This window comes from Dromiciops gliroides, chromosome 1 (assembly GCF_019393635.1).
Source record: "Dromiciops gliroides isolate mDroGli1 chromosome 1, mDroGli1.pri, whole genome shotgun sequence".
NCBI lineage: Eukaryota > Metazoa > Chordata > Mammalia > Microbiotheria > Microbiotheriidae > Dromiciops > Dromiciops gliroides.
Window position 1 is genome coordinate 702,545,090 of NC_057861.1, and position 15,278 is coordinate 702,560,367.

The window sequence follows — 15,278 nt, forward strand, 5'->3', positions numbered from 1 at the left end:
GTCTCATTAGGTAGTGAGTTCCCTGGCACCGGAAGGATCCAAACCAAGGCAAAAGGCCCGGTCATCAGAGATACTACAAAAGGGTTTCCTATGCCAGCCCCTCCAAGGGATGAAGCTCCGAGCATTCCCAGCGCTGACAGTCTGCGAAACAGTGTCTGGCTGAGGACCGAAGGGTGACTGACAGCATTAGTCACGACCCTCCAGACCCCATAGTGGGGAGAGAGAGGGGGGAGGGAGGGAGTAGTAAAAGGGAGAGATCCCACCGTGCCTTTGCTGGAAAGATTCTTTGGCCTTCTTCTGGCTCCAGCACTGAGAGCTCAGACTGTGAAAACAAGTTTCTTCGGGGCTGGTATTGTGGACCGGGGCTTAACGTTGGTGAACTCCAAAGAAAACATGAATCACTCAACGTTTATCAGTTCAAAACAGGCCTACAATTAACAAGGGGTGGGTTTTTTTTTCCTCCTACAGTATAATTATATACATCTTAATGCAATTACCATCCCTGTATTTTGTATATTAAATAGTAGGCAAACGGAGTAAGGAAGAGGCTTCTCAAACTTCCTTTCCTTCCCTCCCTCCCCCCTCCCCCCTCGGCTGGAGTCCCCTCCTCCCTTGGCTAGGGATTCCTGAAATAACTAAGAGTCTGGTCCTGCTCTGCTGGGGGGGGGGGGGTTTCCTGTTTTAGTCAATCAACAAGCATTTGTTAAGCGCCTACTATGTGACTAAAGTGAAGGCAGAGACCACCTCTGCCCCTGAGGAGTTCAATCTAATAGAACTGGAAGGCCCTCAAACCCAGCCCCTTCCATTTGCAGATGAAGAAACTGAGTCTCCAAGAAGTGAAATGATTTGCCCACGGTTATCATGGTAGTAAGAGGCAGAGTTAGGATTCAAACGCACCTCACTATTGAGATCTTCATTTTACAGATGAGGAAACTGAAGGAACCAGGTTAAGTGACTTGCCCAGGACCATACAGCTAATAAGTACTACTGGCTGGATTTGAGGTATTTGGGGATCTTTCCACTGAACAAGGTCTCTTTTCCAAGGAGGGAAGGGTAAAGACCCAAGAGGGACAGCAGGGGCATGAAAGGAAGGAAGAGGGGGCCAGGCAGGGCACAAAGAGCCTTGCGGTCTGCTGGAAGGTCACTGGCCCTGGGGTTAGAAAGGCCTGGGGCCAAGTGCCAGCTCTGAATCTTATGAGCTGCCTGCCCCTGAGCCTCTGCACTGTCATCTGTAAGATGGGGGTAAGGATATTTGCGTTCCCCTAAAACTGTGGTTAGGAAGCCCCTTGTAAACTATCAAGTCCTGGGAACAGGAAGGAGGATTATTACAAATAACATTTTTGGGGGTCTTTACAAATATTATTTGTTATATGGGATGGCTCTCTGGGAAGGAGAGGGGAGATGCTGGGAGAAATTATGGTGATGTAATTAATTGAGGAAGGGGAAGGGAGAGGAAGTGGGGGGCTTAACTTCCCCCCACCCCAGAAGGATTCCAAAGTAAGGAATTAGAAGGGTGGGCTTTGGGGCAAGGTTGTCATCTGCAGACTGATCTGTGCAGAGCCAGAATTTCTGACCCCTCTCAGCTGTTGTCAGGAAAGAGTTTGGAGAAAAGGAAGCTTCAGAAAGAAGAGAATGGGATGCTGTGGTGAAAGCAAGCTTGGGGATTTCCTTCCCCACCCTCCCCCCTCACTTAGGACTTGGACTGAGCCCCAAACTGGGGGATGAATACAAGGTCTGGGACAAGCCATCTGCCCTAAGGGAATCCTTACCCCCAACCCAAATTCTGGCCCAAGTGTGACCTGCCAGGAGGGGCAAACAAGATGAAGGGGCCTGCACTGAAGGAAAGTGGTCTTGGGTTCTAGTCCCAACCCATCACCGGGTCCCCATGAACAAGGCACTTTATGCCTGAGCCTCAGTTTGCTCTTCTGTCAGCCACAGATACTAATATTCCCACCATCTCCCTCCTGGCATCATTGGGAAGATCAAACGAGATAACCTATGCAAAGGACTGTGTAAATTATCAAGTATTCTCTCAGTGGCAGCCATTAATATTATTACTGGTGTGAGTTATAAAGCAGCTGAAATGGTGACCTTTTAAGGCCCAAGTTGGATTGTAGATGGGAGGACTGAGCTGGGCTAATGGCAGCTAGCTTCTGGGCCTGGTCACTCGATGCACGGCGAGGGCCATCCCGGCCTGCCTTGGTCAAAGAAGCAACGGATGGATAAACTCCCTGGTCCCTTCCACGTCTGACATTCTAGATTCTAAGATCTCTTCTAGCCCCAGCATTTTTTGGACAAGACTCGTGATTTCCTCGGGCATGCATAGGGTGCCCCTCTTCACATGGGACATGAGCAATCACCCTGCAACGTTATAATCTTAAGACAGTTCCCTGAAGAGTTAAGAGGTTAGGTGACTTGCCCAGGGTCACTCAGACTTGAACCCCAGGCCTTCCTGACTTTGAGGCTGCCTCTCCCATGATCCCTCTTTACAGTGCTGGCATTCTATAACCAATGAATGAAGTCTTCTGAGCCCTCACACTTCATTCCCAAAGCTGTTCAAAACTTCAGTGACTCCTCAAAGGATTATAATTCTAGAGCTAGCAAGGTCCCCAGTGGTCACCTAGTCCAACCACTTCATGTGACAGATGAGAAAACTGAGGCCCAGGGAGATTCAGTGATTTATCCCAAGATCACGAGGGTAGAAAGCAGAAGAGCCGGAATTCAAAGCTGGGTCCTCTTACTTCAAATCCAACGTTCTCTCCACGTACTAACCCCAAACTGTCTCTCACTGGGCAAACTCCTTAGCCACATTCAAGGCCTCTGTAACCTAGCTTCGACCTTCCTTCCTGGCCTCTACACACTGACCCCTTCACATTCCAACCACCCTGGACTGCTCCCTGCTTCCCAATGTCCCTCGGTCATTCCCAGGGTGCCCATCTACCTCACACCAAGCCCTTACAAGAGAGAACAAGGACTTAAGAGTCTGAAACAAGCAGAATCACAGATCACAGCAACAGGAGAGAATCTGAGACATAAACTAAGCCAACCTCACTTTATAGATGAAAAAAACAAGGTATCTCAAAATCAGTTCAAGTCTTTGGATTGCCCACGTTCCTGACACAGAAACTTTGCTGGGCCTTGAACCCCCTCCATCTCTACCTGCTGAAAGCCTACCAGTTCTTCAGATCCACTCAAAGACGTCACGCTTCCCTTCTGTCCACGTTCCCTCCCTCCAGCCTCTTTCTGGTGGAGTAGCTGGTCATGAATTCATCCCAGTGTCCGGGGCTGCCTGCATTTGTTCTTTAGAGTCAGAGGACCCATGTCCAAACCCTAACCCTCCTGCTTACTACGTGTGCGACACCGTGGGTAAGTCATTTCCTCTCTGAAGGTCTCTGTTTCAAACTTATCCATAAACCCGAGCAGCCGGACTAAATGACCTAAGGTCTCTTCCAACTCTAAACCCCAGGGTGCTAGAAACAGATCCTGTCCTACAGAATGCACTTCTTCCTGCAGGGTTCCTCTTGGTAACCCCTTCATCTGGCGATGGCACGCACCACACCCCAACCCTGCTCCCAGGTAAGAGAAGACCTGCCGACCATCACTTATGAAGGCAGCCACTTGGTAAATGTTTGCTGGGGGACCCACTTGTGGGAGAAGGTAAAAACCTACAGTTTTCTGGGTGTTGATCTCACACACACACACACACACACACACACACACACACACACACACACACACACCCCTGTTTAGAAACCAAGCCACCTGGGCAGTTTCCTTTTAACAAATGAAGTACAGCCAACCTCAGCAATCCAATTGCCAGTGGGAGGAGAAGAGAGCCCCAAAGGAAAGCCAGGCTGGTCTCCCAAAGTCCAAAGGGGAGATCAGAGTGCTCCCACTCTGGACAAGTCAGTCCAATGGGGAGCATCATTAGAAGACAGACCACATGGTCCTGGTTCCCTGGGCGGGCCTCAGTTTGAGCATCTGTAAAAGGAAAAGTACCCTGGCTCTCCTACATCATCCTCCCAGCTCTGTGGCCCCGATCAGAATCGGAGTTTCCAGGGCAGAGGGCAGGGACTCTGCCTTCCCCCTATCACATCCACATCACAAGGTGGAGACCCTGACCTCCAGCAGTTGTCCCACCAGTCTGTAGTAGTGTGACAGGACAGAGAAATACACTGGCTATGTCATCAGAGGCCATAGGTTTGTTTTTCTTTTATTCTTTTTGTGGGGGGGGGGTGGCAATGAGGGTTAAGTGACTTGCCCAGGGTCACACAGCTAATAAGTATCAAGTTTCTGAAGCTGGATTTGAACTCAGGTCCTCCTGAATCCAGGACCCTTGCTTTATCCACTGCGCCACTTAGCTGCCCCAGAGGCCATGGGTTTGAATCCCAACTCTGATGCTCAAAACCCCTCCCTGGGCCTCACTTTCCTCATCTTCAAAATAATGGGGTTAGTGGATAGAACACTGGGCTTACAGCCAGGAAGACCCAAGTTCAAATCCAGCTTCAGACACTTCCTAGCTATGGGATCCTGGGCAAGTCACTTAACTCCCAATTGCCTCAAAAAAAAATTTTTTAATTAAATAATTGGGCTGGAGGAACAGGCATCTAGGGTCCCTCCCAGCTTTATGAGCAAAGTCACCTAGAGCTATGAACCTTCCATCTGTGATCCTAGGTCAGGGACTTACAAGACCTGGATTCATGTTTAGCTGTGTGCTCTCAATCAAGTCACGACCTCTCCGACCTTATTCTCCTTAACTTTCAAATGGTGTTAAACAGACACCCTCCCCCCAAAACCTACTTCTTAGGGTGTTGTAAAGAAATGACTGTAAACTGTGTCACACAGATGTCATCTATAAATGCCAAGAACTCACATTTATTTGGTGCTTCAAGTTTCACAACACCCCCTCTCCACAGCTGTGAAACAGAGGGAGCCCTCTACTATCATACCCAGTTTACAGACGAAGAAACTGAGGCCTACAGTCTTAAGATCATTGTTGTTCAGTCATCAGGTGGCAAATGCCATCCACGGGGTTTTCTTAACAAAGACACGGAAGTGGTTTGCCGTTTCCTTCTCCAGTGGATTATGGCCACAGAGGCTAAGTGACTTGCCCTGGGTCACACAGCTAGTAAGTGTCTGAGGCCATATTTGAACTCAGGTCTTCCTGAATCCAGCTCTCTGTCCACTGAGCCACCTAGCTACCTCCTAGGCAAAAGGAGGTTAAGTGATTTGCCCAGGGTCATACAGCTAATAAGTGTCTGAGGTCAAATTTTAACTCGGGCCAGCGCTCTATCCACTGAACCACCTAGCTGCCTCAAAGATCATAGGGTCATAGATTTCAAGTTAGAAGGAACCTTAGAGGCCATGTGGTCACTAAATAACAGAGCCAGGATTCAAATCTAGTTTCCTGACATCTGGACCATCTCCTTTTTCTCCAGACTGGTGTCTTACAACCCTCCAAAATAGTAAACCCCTCCCCGCCATGCCTCATCATTCCATTCGGGTCACAAGCAAGGCCAAGCAAGGCCCCTGTATCTCCTCATAGGAACAACCCAAAGAGAAGCCTACCAGCTGACGGAGGACCACCAAGCAAAGAGTTAGGGCTGGGGGCGGGGAGGGGAATGGGGAGCTGTCTCCATAGAGGCACCTGACAGTACAGTGGCTAGATCTCTGGGCCTCAAGTCAGCAAGACCTGAATGCAAATCTGGTCTTAGACACTTATGAACTGTGTGATCCAGGGCAAATCACTTCACTTCAGTCAGCCTCAGTTTCCTTAACTCTAAAATGGGGATAATAACCCCTACCTCCCAGGGCTGTTGTGAAGATAAAGTGAGATAATATCTGCCAAGTGCTTTGAAAACCTTGAAGAACTATATAAATGGTAACTACTGTTATCATCACTATTATTAGAAGGGTTACCCACACCAAAAAAATCACAGCCAAAAAATGCTAGAGTAATCCAAGGGAGGCATCGCACCGGGGAGCCCTCCACAGGGACCGGAGCCACTTGTTTTTTTTTGTCTCTACATCCCCAGTACTGCCCTGCCCGGGGTCTCCCCAAATAACAGGCACTTGATAAATGGCTGAATCATTGTGGGCTGGAACCATTTCAAGGTTGGCCTTGAGAGATGGCAGGACGTGGGTAAAAACAAAGGCGAGCTAAGAACCTCCCAGAGAAGGAAAATGGGACAAGCCTTCTTCTCCTCCTGTGTCCCCCACAGCAACCTATCATGAGTGCTCACTACACATAAGATGAATGAGCCTGAGATGGGACCAGAACCAGCCTACACTCACCACACCAGGAGTAACCCAGAGAGAGCCCAGCACCCACAGGCTCCGTTCACATGTCTGTTACTAGCTGGCTGGATGGGCCACTCTGGGCATGCCACCCAATCTCCCCTGAGCCTCAGTTTCCCAATCTGGAAAATTGAAGGAGCTGGACAAAATGATTGCAAAGGGATCATTTTTAGGGTCAGTAGCAGAAAGATCCTAACCCACCAGCTGTTTGGGGTAGGGGTGGGGGGGTAATGCATATTATACCACCTACATGTTGCCTTTGAAAATCTCCCTCCAGAGGCAGTTAGGTGGCACAGTGGATAGAGCACCAGCCTTGGAGTCAGGAGGACCTGAGTTCAAATCTGCCCTCAGACACTTAACACTTACTGGCTGTGTGACCCTGGGCAAGTCACTTAACCCCAATTGCCTCACTAAAAAAAAGAAATAAAAAAAAAGAAAAGAAAATCTCTTTCCAAATCCAGGTCCTTCTTACAGGGTATCACATCTGGATATAAACCTCAAGACTATCTAATTGCTTTATTTTATGGGAGAGGAAACTCAAGAACCCCAGAAGCAGTGACTAGGCCAAGGTCACACAAAGATTTAGCTAACAGTGTCAGGATTAGAACCCACATCTTCTGATACCTAACACCCTGGGCTCCTCCTGCCACACCAGGATGTCTCCTTTGTACTAAGGGACCAAAAATGCCCAATAAAAATAATTCTCAGATCTTCATTTATAAGCTGTCACTGGTAGCCTGGCAAAGCCACCAGCACCCAGACCCTTTTCCCTACCCTATGCCCCCCCCAAAATATTTTTTAAAAATTCAACAAACACAAACATGTGAGGTGACTGTGTTTACCTGAGCCTGGACAATAGCCCCACCGTCTACACCACACCAAGAATACCAGGATATTTCCAGCGCCTGTCAACAGAGGCGGCGTCATTTCAGCCCATTCAGACAGGGATCTGATTTTGATTTGCTTTGATTTCCGGCTCATTTCAAAATTGCTGCTAAAAAACCGACAGGCTCAGAATATCTCCCAGAGCCTCCAGGGAGATCTCCCTGACATCCACACTGATTCCTAGAGCAGGTTTCCAAAGACTTTGAAGATCCTGCCTTCTTTCGCTTGGAGGGGGTGGGGGTGGGGGAGTGTGTGAGTGTGTGTGTGTGTGTGTGTGTGTGTGTGTGTGTGTGTGTGTGTGTTTTCTTCCACAAAGCCTTCACCAGCTTGCACGGATGGGCAGGGTGATCTGGGAAGGCTGGGTGCCTGGGTAACAAACACCCGCTCTACTACCCAAAGGGCCCCAGCGTCTTGGACTTCATCGACGCCTAAGATTTCAGAGCCGTTAGGGTCTGCAGAACAAAGCATGTCACAGCTGGGAGAGATCTTACAACAGAGGGCCCCGCACAGCCGGAGAGGGCTTTAGGACATGGGATATCAATTGGAAGAGACTTAAGAACATGGACTAGCCTAGCAGGGAGGGACCTTAGAACACAGAAAACACGGCTAGAGAGGACCTTAGAACATAGGATGTCACATCTGGAAGAGACCTTAAAAGTCATCTCATCTAAACCCCTCACTTTCCAGAGGAGGGAACCCAGAAAGTCACAAAGTAAATTGTCCCAAGGTCACACTGGCTAATTGGTGCCTAGACTAGACCCTGGCCCTTTCTGATTTTTCCAAACAAGGGGGTGATGGAAAGTCACGCAATCTTACGGAATCACTCAGGCAGATAATTAGGTTTGAGTTCAAGATTTTATTTTTTATCTTTGTTAGTCGGGCGGCAGGAAGAGGGAGGGCGGCTAAGATGGGCTAATGGATTATTGGTCGCACTCATATCCAAAGTAAGGGATCAGACCATCCCTCACAAATAAAAATCTAAGGATTATACGGATAATCACACAAGGTATTTGGGCAGCAACTCTCCACGATTAAGGTCCCAGATGCCAAGTCCCTTGCTCTGTGCCCCAGTGACACTTCAGAAGTCCTATTACATTCATACGGCATTCCTGGCAAACACAGAGAGGAAGTAGGAGGCGGTGGGAAGGCACTGGCCCCTTCTCTTACTCCAGTCTGGGATCTGGGACTACTAAAAGAATTTTTTTTTTTAAATGCCTTAGGAAAACTGGGGGAAGGGGAGAGAAGCAATCCAAAAGGTGCTGCCAATGCGCCAAGAAAAAAAGTACCATTATAGAAAAAAGCCAGGCAGAGGGTCCGCCCTGGGGAAAATTTCCCGGCACAAGCCAAGCTTGATGGAGTCCTAACGAGGGTTTTGGCCCAAACCAACAGAGCTCCTCAGAGGCAGCATCTCTGACCCCAAAGAACAAAGGGTAGGCAAGAGGTCAGATTTCCTTGGGGCCCCTTGCCCTTTCCTTCTCACTAAGCACCCCTCCCCTCCCATCCCACAGGTCAGTGGTCCAGAATCCAACTACTCACCCCTCTTCACCTGAGCACTGAAGTGTATTTTTTTTTGTTTCTTTCTTTCTTTCTTTATTTTTTAAATGTATGAGGTATTTTATTTTTTCCATTGAAGTGTATTTTTAAGAAAGCAAGTTTACTTGGGCACTGAATCTGATTTTCTCTTAGAGAGAGAAATTCTCTCCCTTTAAAAAAGAAAAGAAAAGAAAGAACAAAAACTTAAGCCCTTCTCACATTGTTTTCAGAGTTTCTTCCTCCCGGTGCTTCCTTCCCAGCCCCCCTTGTCTGTGTTCAGGTCAGGTCCCATCCTTTCCCTTCCCCTTCCCCGGCTGCAGCTTGGGAGATAGATACCCAACCCTTCTACCCACTGAGTCTATACAAAAGACCTTGAGATTGTTCAGGAAGCAATTAGATGCTGTTCAGAGGGAAATGGTGTTTTCAAATGGATAACCCTTGATAGTCAATAGCGGCCTCTTGTTCCCTCTCTAGGCTGACCAAGAGGGGAAGAAGCTTCTACGGGAAATGTGCTCGGGGCAGCTCAAGGCCCAAGATGAATTTGTATAGACAGAACCAGGGGCCAGGGAGCTAGGGTCAGGACAGCTTCCCACCCTCGGGTCATGCAGTCTTTGCCACTAACCCCTAGGCACACGGAGGTCCTTTTTAATTTTAATTTTTTTTTTTTGTAGAGGTAAGGAAGAGCATGGTGGGGTAAGGGAAGTCAATCGGTTCTGAGGAAGATCTCACTTTAAGTTCTCTAGTCTGGCCACCCGACCTTCAGATTAAAGTCTGGCTAGCCAAGATGATTCCCAAAAAGCCTTTCCTCTCCTGTTCCCACAGGGAGAAACCGCAACTTCGGCAATTAAAAAAACAACAAACGAACAAAAAACCCACCCACCTCAAGAGGAAAGTGTAGGGGTCTGAGATACAGGAGACTAATTAACACGGCATGACCTTGGACAAATCACTTCCCTGCTCCAGGTCTCAGTTTCTCCAAGTGTAAAGTGAGGGTCTCTAGAATATTGTGATTCAGTGGGTGCTGAGACTGGCTTTCTTGGGATGCCTGCCTTCCTGTCCCCACGGCCGCCACCAGAGCCAGTCTGAAATCATGACCTGGCAGGAGAGGGTAACCCCCGGGAGGACTTCACCTTCCACGCCCCCCTTCTAAACGGAAATAACTTCACCTCCCCACCGATCTCCAAAAGCCCGAGTCCCACCCGGAAAGGCACTGCCCTCAGCCCAGAGCCCAACCATATTAAACCTGCCACACGTAATGGAGCCGAGCCGAGCTGTGCAAACCGTGGAGCGGGGCTGATATTCCAGGCATGGCACGATCGGGCCGCCGCCCCCATCCCTACTACCGCTGCCATCCCTACCTTCTCCAGCCCCGCGGCGATCAGCAGCCCTGGTTCTGGCCCAGCCCAGCCCCCAGCCCCAGTCCCAGGCTGGCCAGGCCCCCGACCCCCGGCCCCAGCCCGGCCCTGGCCAGCTCCCCGGCGGAACAGGAGCAGCCCCCAGCCGCAGAAATGCGCCCCAGGGGCTAAGCTGCCCTGCGTGGCTGGGGAGCGGCCGGGGCGCCGGCCGGGGGAGCGGGGTGCTGGCTGGCAGCAGGGGTCCCCGCCGGCCGGCCGGCTGGCTTTGTGTGCGGGGCGTGCGAGCCCGCCGCGGGTGGCTCCGTCTGTCCTCCGGCTCGGGTACATACAGCGGCGGTGGACGCGGGCAGCTGGCCGCCCGGGGATGCCCGCAGTCAGGCCCGAAGGCAGCCCGCCAGTAGCGGCTGTAGCGGCCGGGCTCGCCCGGCTCCTCCCTCCTCCTCCTCCGTACGGCGGTCTCCCTGGCTCCGGGAGAGCGAGAGAAAGAGCCAGTGGCCGGCCCCACCTCCTCGGGAAGGCTCCCGGGCAGCGCAGGCTGCGGGCGGAGCTTCCCCGGAGGCGGCTCGGGAGCGGCGGCTGGGGAGGGGGCGCCGGCCTCCCGGCCCTCGGCTCCGGCCCTGCACAGTCGCCTCTCCGGGGCCCTGGGGAGGGGTCCCCCCCGCAGCCCCGGCCCCCGGCCCCCCGACCCGCCGCCCGGTCCAGGCCGAGCAGCGAAAAGCAAACTTTTCCTTCCCCCCGACCCCCGGCAAAGGGTTGGGGCTGCCAGGCGGCGGAGCGGAGGGGGTGGCCGGGCGTGGGGGGCGCGGGGGGCTCCGATTCCGTTCTGCGGGGAAGGAGCCCCGGGCAGCGGCCGCGGCCCACCCCCTCCTCCGCGCCCGCTCCTCCCACTGCGCTGGCTCCGGAGTTAGGTCACCACGGCAGCCCCCCGAGCGCGGCCACCCCCGGGGGCTCCGCCGAGCTCCCCCCGCCCGGGCCGGGGTCTCGAGCCTCCGCCGGGGTCCAGCCCCGGCTCCTGCCTCCTCCCGCAAAGCCCCCGGGAACCGAGCCGGTGACAAAGCAGCTGGCCGGCCGGCCGGATGGCCGCCTCCCCACCCCCACCCCCACCCCGGGCACACGCGAGATCGCGCCGGGGCCCGTCCCCGGGACCCGAGGGAAGCGCGCCCCGCGAGCCGACTGCGGGGGCCAAGCGGGCCGGGGCTGCCCGTCCTCCGCCCTGGGCCGCCGCCGCCGCCGCAGTCCCCCCGCGCGGGCCCTCCAGCCGCTCCTTCCACACCCCACGCGGAGAGGCAGGAGAACCGAGTCCGCCCCGGCGCGCGGCTGCGGGGCTCAGCCGCGGGCGCAGCCGGCTTCCTCGCCCGAGCCGGGGACCCCTCCGTGCCGCCCCTCGCCTCGCCTAGCTCTCCCGCACGCACACGCACACGCGCGGCCCGGGGCCATTCCGAGGCAGCCCGAGGCTCGTCCCCGCACTTGGCACGCAGAGCCCGGAGCCCAGAGCCCGGAGCCCGGCACGTCCGGAGCCCGCTCCGTCCCGCGTGCCCGGCCCCCACCCCGGCCGCCCGTGGGCTCGCCCGAGGAGGGGGCTCCCCGCCCCGCGCCCCCCTACCTTGGCCGCCGGGAGCCGGGCACGCGAGGGTGGGTGTGCAAGTGAGAGTGTGTATGTGTGTGTGTCTGTGTGTGTCTGTGTGTGTCTGTGTGTGTCTGTGTGTGCGTGCAGGCACATCCGGCCCAAGCCGAACTTGCAGGGAGCCACGCGGGGAAGGCAGGCGCGGGCGGAGCGCAGCCGATCCCGAGCCCACCCCCGCCGCCGCCTCCCGGAGCCGAGCCGAGCCGGGCGCCGCAGCCCCGCGGAAAAGTTCGCCTCTGGGCAGGCACTTACAGCCGCGATCCGGGTTCGCCGTGAAGGGGCCGGCCATGCTCACATTCCGCGCCGCCGCCGCCGCCGCCGCCGCCGCTGCCGCTGCCGCTGCCGCCGCCTCGGGCCGCCCCCCTCCCCGCCTGTGCCAGCGCTCGGGCTCCCGTGCCTGCTCGCCGCCGCTGCCCAGCATGAATGGAGGGGAAGGAATGCAGCGCGGGGCTCCGAGGGAACCAGAGCCTCGCTCTGACTTCCCGGGGAGCGCGCTCCCCGCCCGCCCGCACGCACGCACACACCGCACTCACACACTCAGACACTCCCCCGCCCCCTCCCGCCCAGGGGGAGGAGCCGCCGCGCCGCCGCGCCGCCGCGAGCCTCTAGGGGGCGCCCCGACCTCTGCCCGATTCAGCCGGCGCCTAGCCGAGCCGGCCGGGCAGCGCCGCCTTAAAAGGGCGATGCAGAGAGAGAAAGACAGAGAGACGCCGAGCCGGCCGCCTTAAAGGGGATGATGCCAGCCAGCCAGCCCCGGAGCCCAGACGCGTCCCGGGCGAGCTCCCGCGGCCCAGACGGAGGAGGGACGGGAAAGCCGGAGCGGGCGGCCCCTAAGAAAGAGCCCAGGGGGCGTAGTTAGAGCTGAGAACAAGGGCAGCTGTGCTGGGACAGCGCTGCGGGGCTGACTGAGCCCCGTACGCCCGCGCCCGCACGCAGGGCAGCTGTCATCATCCCATTTTACAGATGAGAAAGCCAGCGCGTACCAGGGATAGCTCCCACTATTAATATGTGCCAGGCACGGGCTAAGCCCTTTTGTTATGATTATTCAATGGATCCTCCCGACACCCTAGGGAGGCAACTGCTGACATTAGTATGTCCATTTTACAAACGAGGAAACCGAGGCAGGCAGATGCTGTGACTTGCCCAGGATACTGACGATAGCCACCATCTATGGAGTACCCACTACTTGCCAGGCAGAGGTCCAAGTGATTTGACAATCATTATCTCACAGGATCCTCACAACCCTGAGAGGCAGATGCTATTATATTTTTTTTTCATTTTACTGATGAGGAAACTGAGGCAGACAGAGGCTAAGTGGCTTGCCCAAGTGGCAGGTAGGTGGCACAGTGGATAGAGCACTGGTCCTGGAAGCTCTGAGTTCAAATCTAGCCTCCGACGCCTACTAGCTCTGTGACCCTAAGCAAGTCACTTAAACCTGTTAGTCTCAGTTTTCTCATCTGTACAATGGGAGTAATAGGTTGTTGTGAGGATCAAATGAGATGGCAATTGTAAAGTGATTAGTCCAGTACCTGGCACAAAGTAAACACTATGCAAATGTCGTTGTCCTCATCATCCCCACCACCATCATCATCACAGCAGCTAGTAAGTATCTGAGGCTGGATATAAACTCCTATCTTCCAGACTCTAGGTCCTACCACCATCTAACTGGATAGAGGAACTACTGAGGTCCCAGAGATGTAAGATGACTGGCCCCAGGTCACAACAGTAGCAGACTATAGCTTCAAACCTGGTTCTCTGGGTCCCTGAGGTGAAAGATTTAGAGGTGGAAGAGACCTTAGAGGTGACAGGGTTCAACTCTCCCATTTTACAGATGAGGGAAACTGAGGCCCGGAAAAGTTTAGTGACTCACCCAGCTAGCAAGTGTCTGAGGCAGCTTTTCCGACAACTGAGTATAGCCTCTTTGTCCACTAGCCCTTCCTGTCAGGGCTCTCTTTCACTCTACTGTGATGTCTATTCTTGGTATTAAAGGGGCCTGAGCAGCTGCTGGGGGCTGGTTCTTCTCTACAAAGTGACCTAATATTTTGACTGTTGTTGGTTTTGTTATGTGAGAAGAACGCTGGGTTAATAATAACAGCCCTTCACATTTGTATAGCACTCTCCCATCCATTATCACATGTGATACCCACAACACCCCGGTGAGGAAAGCAGAGCAGGGCTTATTATCTCCATTTGACCGATAAAGACCTCCCCACAAGTCTTCCCTCACTGTGGCTTGGAGGTGACCCTGGGTTCTTGAAGGCTGTTGCCGCCAAAGGCAACTACAGATGGTCTTAGCAAGCCAGAGAGGCTTGGTATTCCAAGCCCCAGGGAGCAACTGTTTTCTGTTTGCTGAGGACCAGCCTGAGCTCAGAGAGACTCAGCAAGCAGCTTGACCACAGAGGGATGGATTTCTTAGCCACGGCTGACAACACCCTGATACCATCCCCCAAATTAGTCATCCTCTATGTCAATGAAGGAAGCATCCACACTGATGAAATCAGAGACCACAGATTTATGTGAAAACTAGATTTAGATTTAGGTTTTTGACGTATTGAAAAAAAAAAATCCTCAGAAAGGGGAAGTGACCAACCCACCCAAGGTTAAACAGCGAGCTAATGGCTGAATGACTACTTTTTTTTTTTTAGCACAACCTCTCGGCCAGACTGAAAAAACAAGAATCCATCAATCAACAAGCATTTTTTTTTTTGTGGGGCAATGGGGGTTAAGTGACTTGCCCAGGATCGCACAGCTAGTAAGTGTTAAGTGTCTGAGGCCGGATTTGAACTCAGGTACTCCTGACTCCAGGGCCAGCGCTTTAACCACTGCCATCTAGCTGCCCCCAAGCATTTTTTTTAACACCTACTATGTGCCAGACATTGTTCCGGGTGACAAAAGATACAAAGGAAAAAAAAATGAGGCTCCCAGCCCCAAATGAATTTACATTCTACTTAGAGGCATGGGTGGTCCTTAAACTGGGGTCTACAGATTTAGAGAACAGGGGTCCATGAAGTTAGATGAGGAAGAAATTACATCTTAATTCAATATTGGTAGCAAAGTGGATAGAGTACCAGGCCCACAGTTGCAAAAAAGCTCAGACAGGGGCAGCTAGATGGCGCAGTGGATAGAGCACCAGCCCTGGATTCAGGAGGATCTGAGTTCAAATCTGACCTCAGACACTTTACACTTACTAGCCATGTGACCCTAGGCAAATCACTTTACCCCAAGTGCCTCACACACACAAAAAAAAGCTCAGACGCCTACTAGTTGCGTAACCCTGCATGAGTCATTTAGCATCTTCTTGCCTCAGTTCCCTCATCTGTAAAGGTGATAATAATAGCATCTACTTCCCAGGGTTGTTGTGAGGACCAAAGGTAATCATTGTAAAGTGCCCAGCACATCCCAAACACTCTAAGGATGTTAGCTCATATTATTTTTACTAGTGTTACATTTGAAAACCATGATTCTGAGAAAGGACCCATAGGCTTCACACAGGCTGCCAAGAAGGCAGCCCAACAGGTTAAGGTTAAGTACCCCGATGTGTGAGGCTATAACATGTTGTCCACACAGGAGTAGATTTGAGATAG

General features: G+C 53.1%; 1 protein-coding gene across 2 annotated transcripts in view; it reads right to left on the bottom strand.

Moving 5' to 3' along the window:
- The window catches only part of PLXNA1 (plexin A1), a 314,962-nt gene extending 302,928 nt beyond the window's left edge, over window positions 1-12,034 (bottom strand). Inside the window, exon 1 of one of the 2 annotated variants that reach the window (XM_044004450.1) lies at window positions 11,947-12,034. The gene's annotated coding sequence lies outside the window, so the exon portion shown is untranslated. Of the gene's footprint in view, window positions 1-10,073; window positions 10,130-11,946 lie in introns of those variants that run through there. The other variant, XM_044004458.1, reaches the window with a different exon arrangement.
- Between the last annotated feature and the right edge of the window lie 3,244 nt (window positions 12,035-15,278).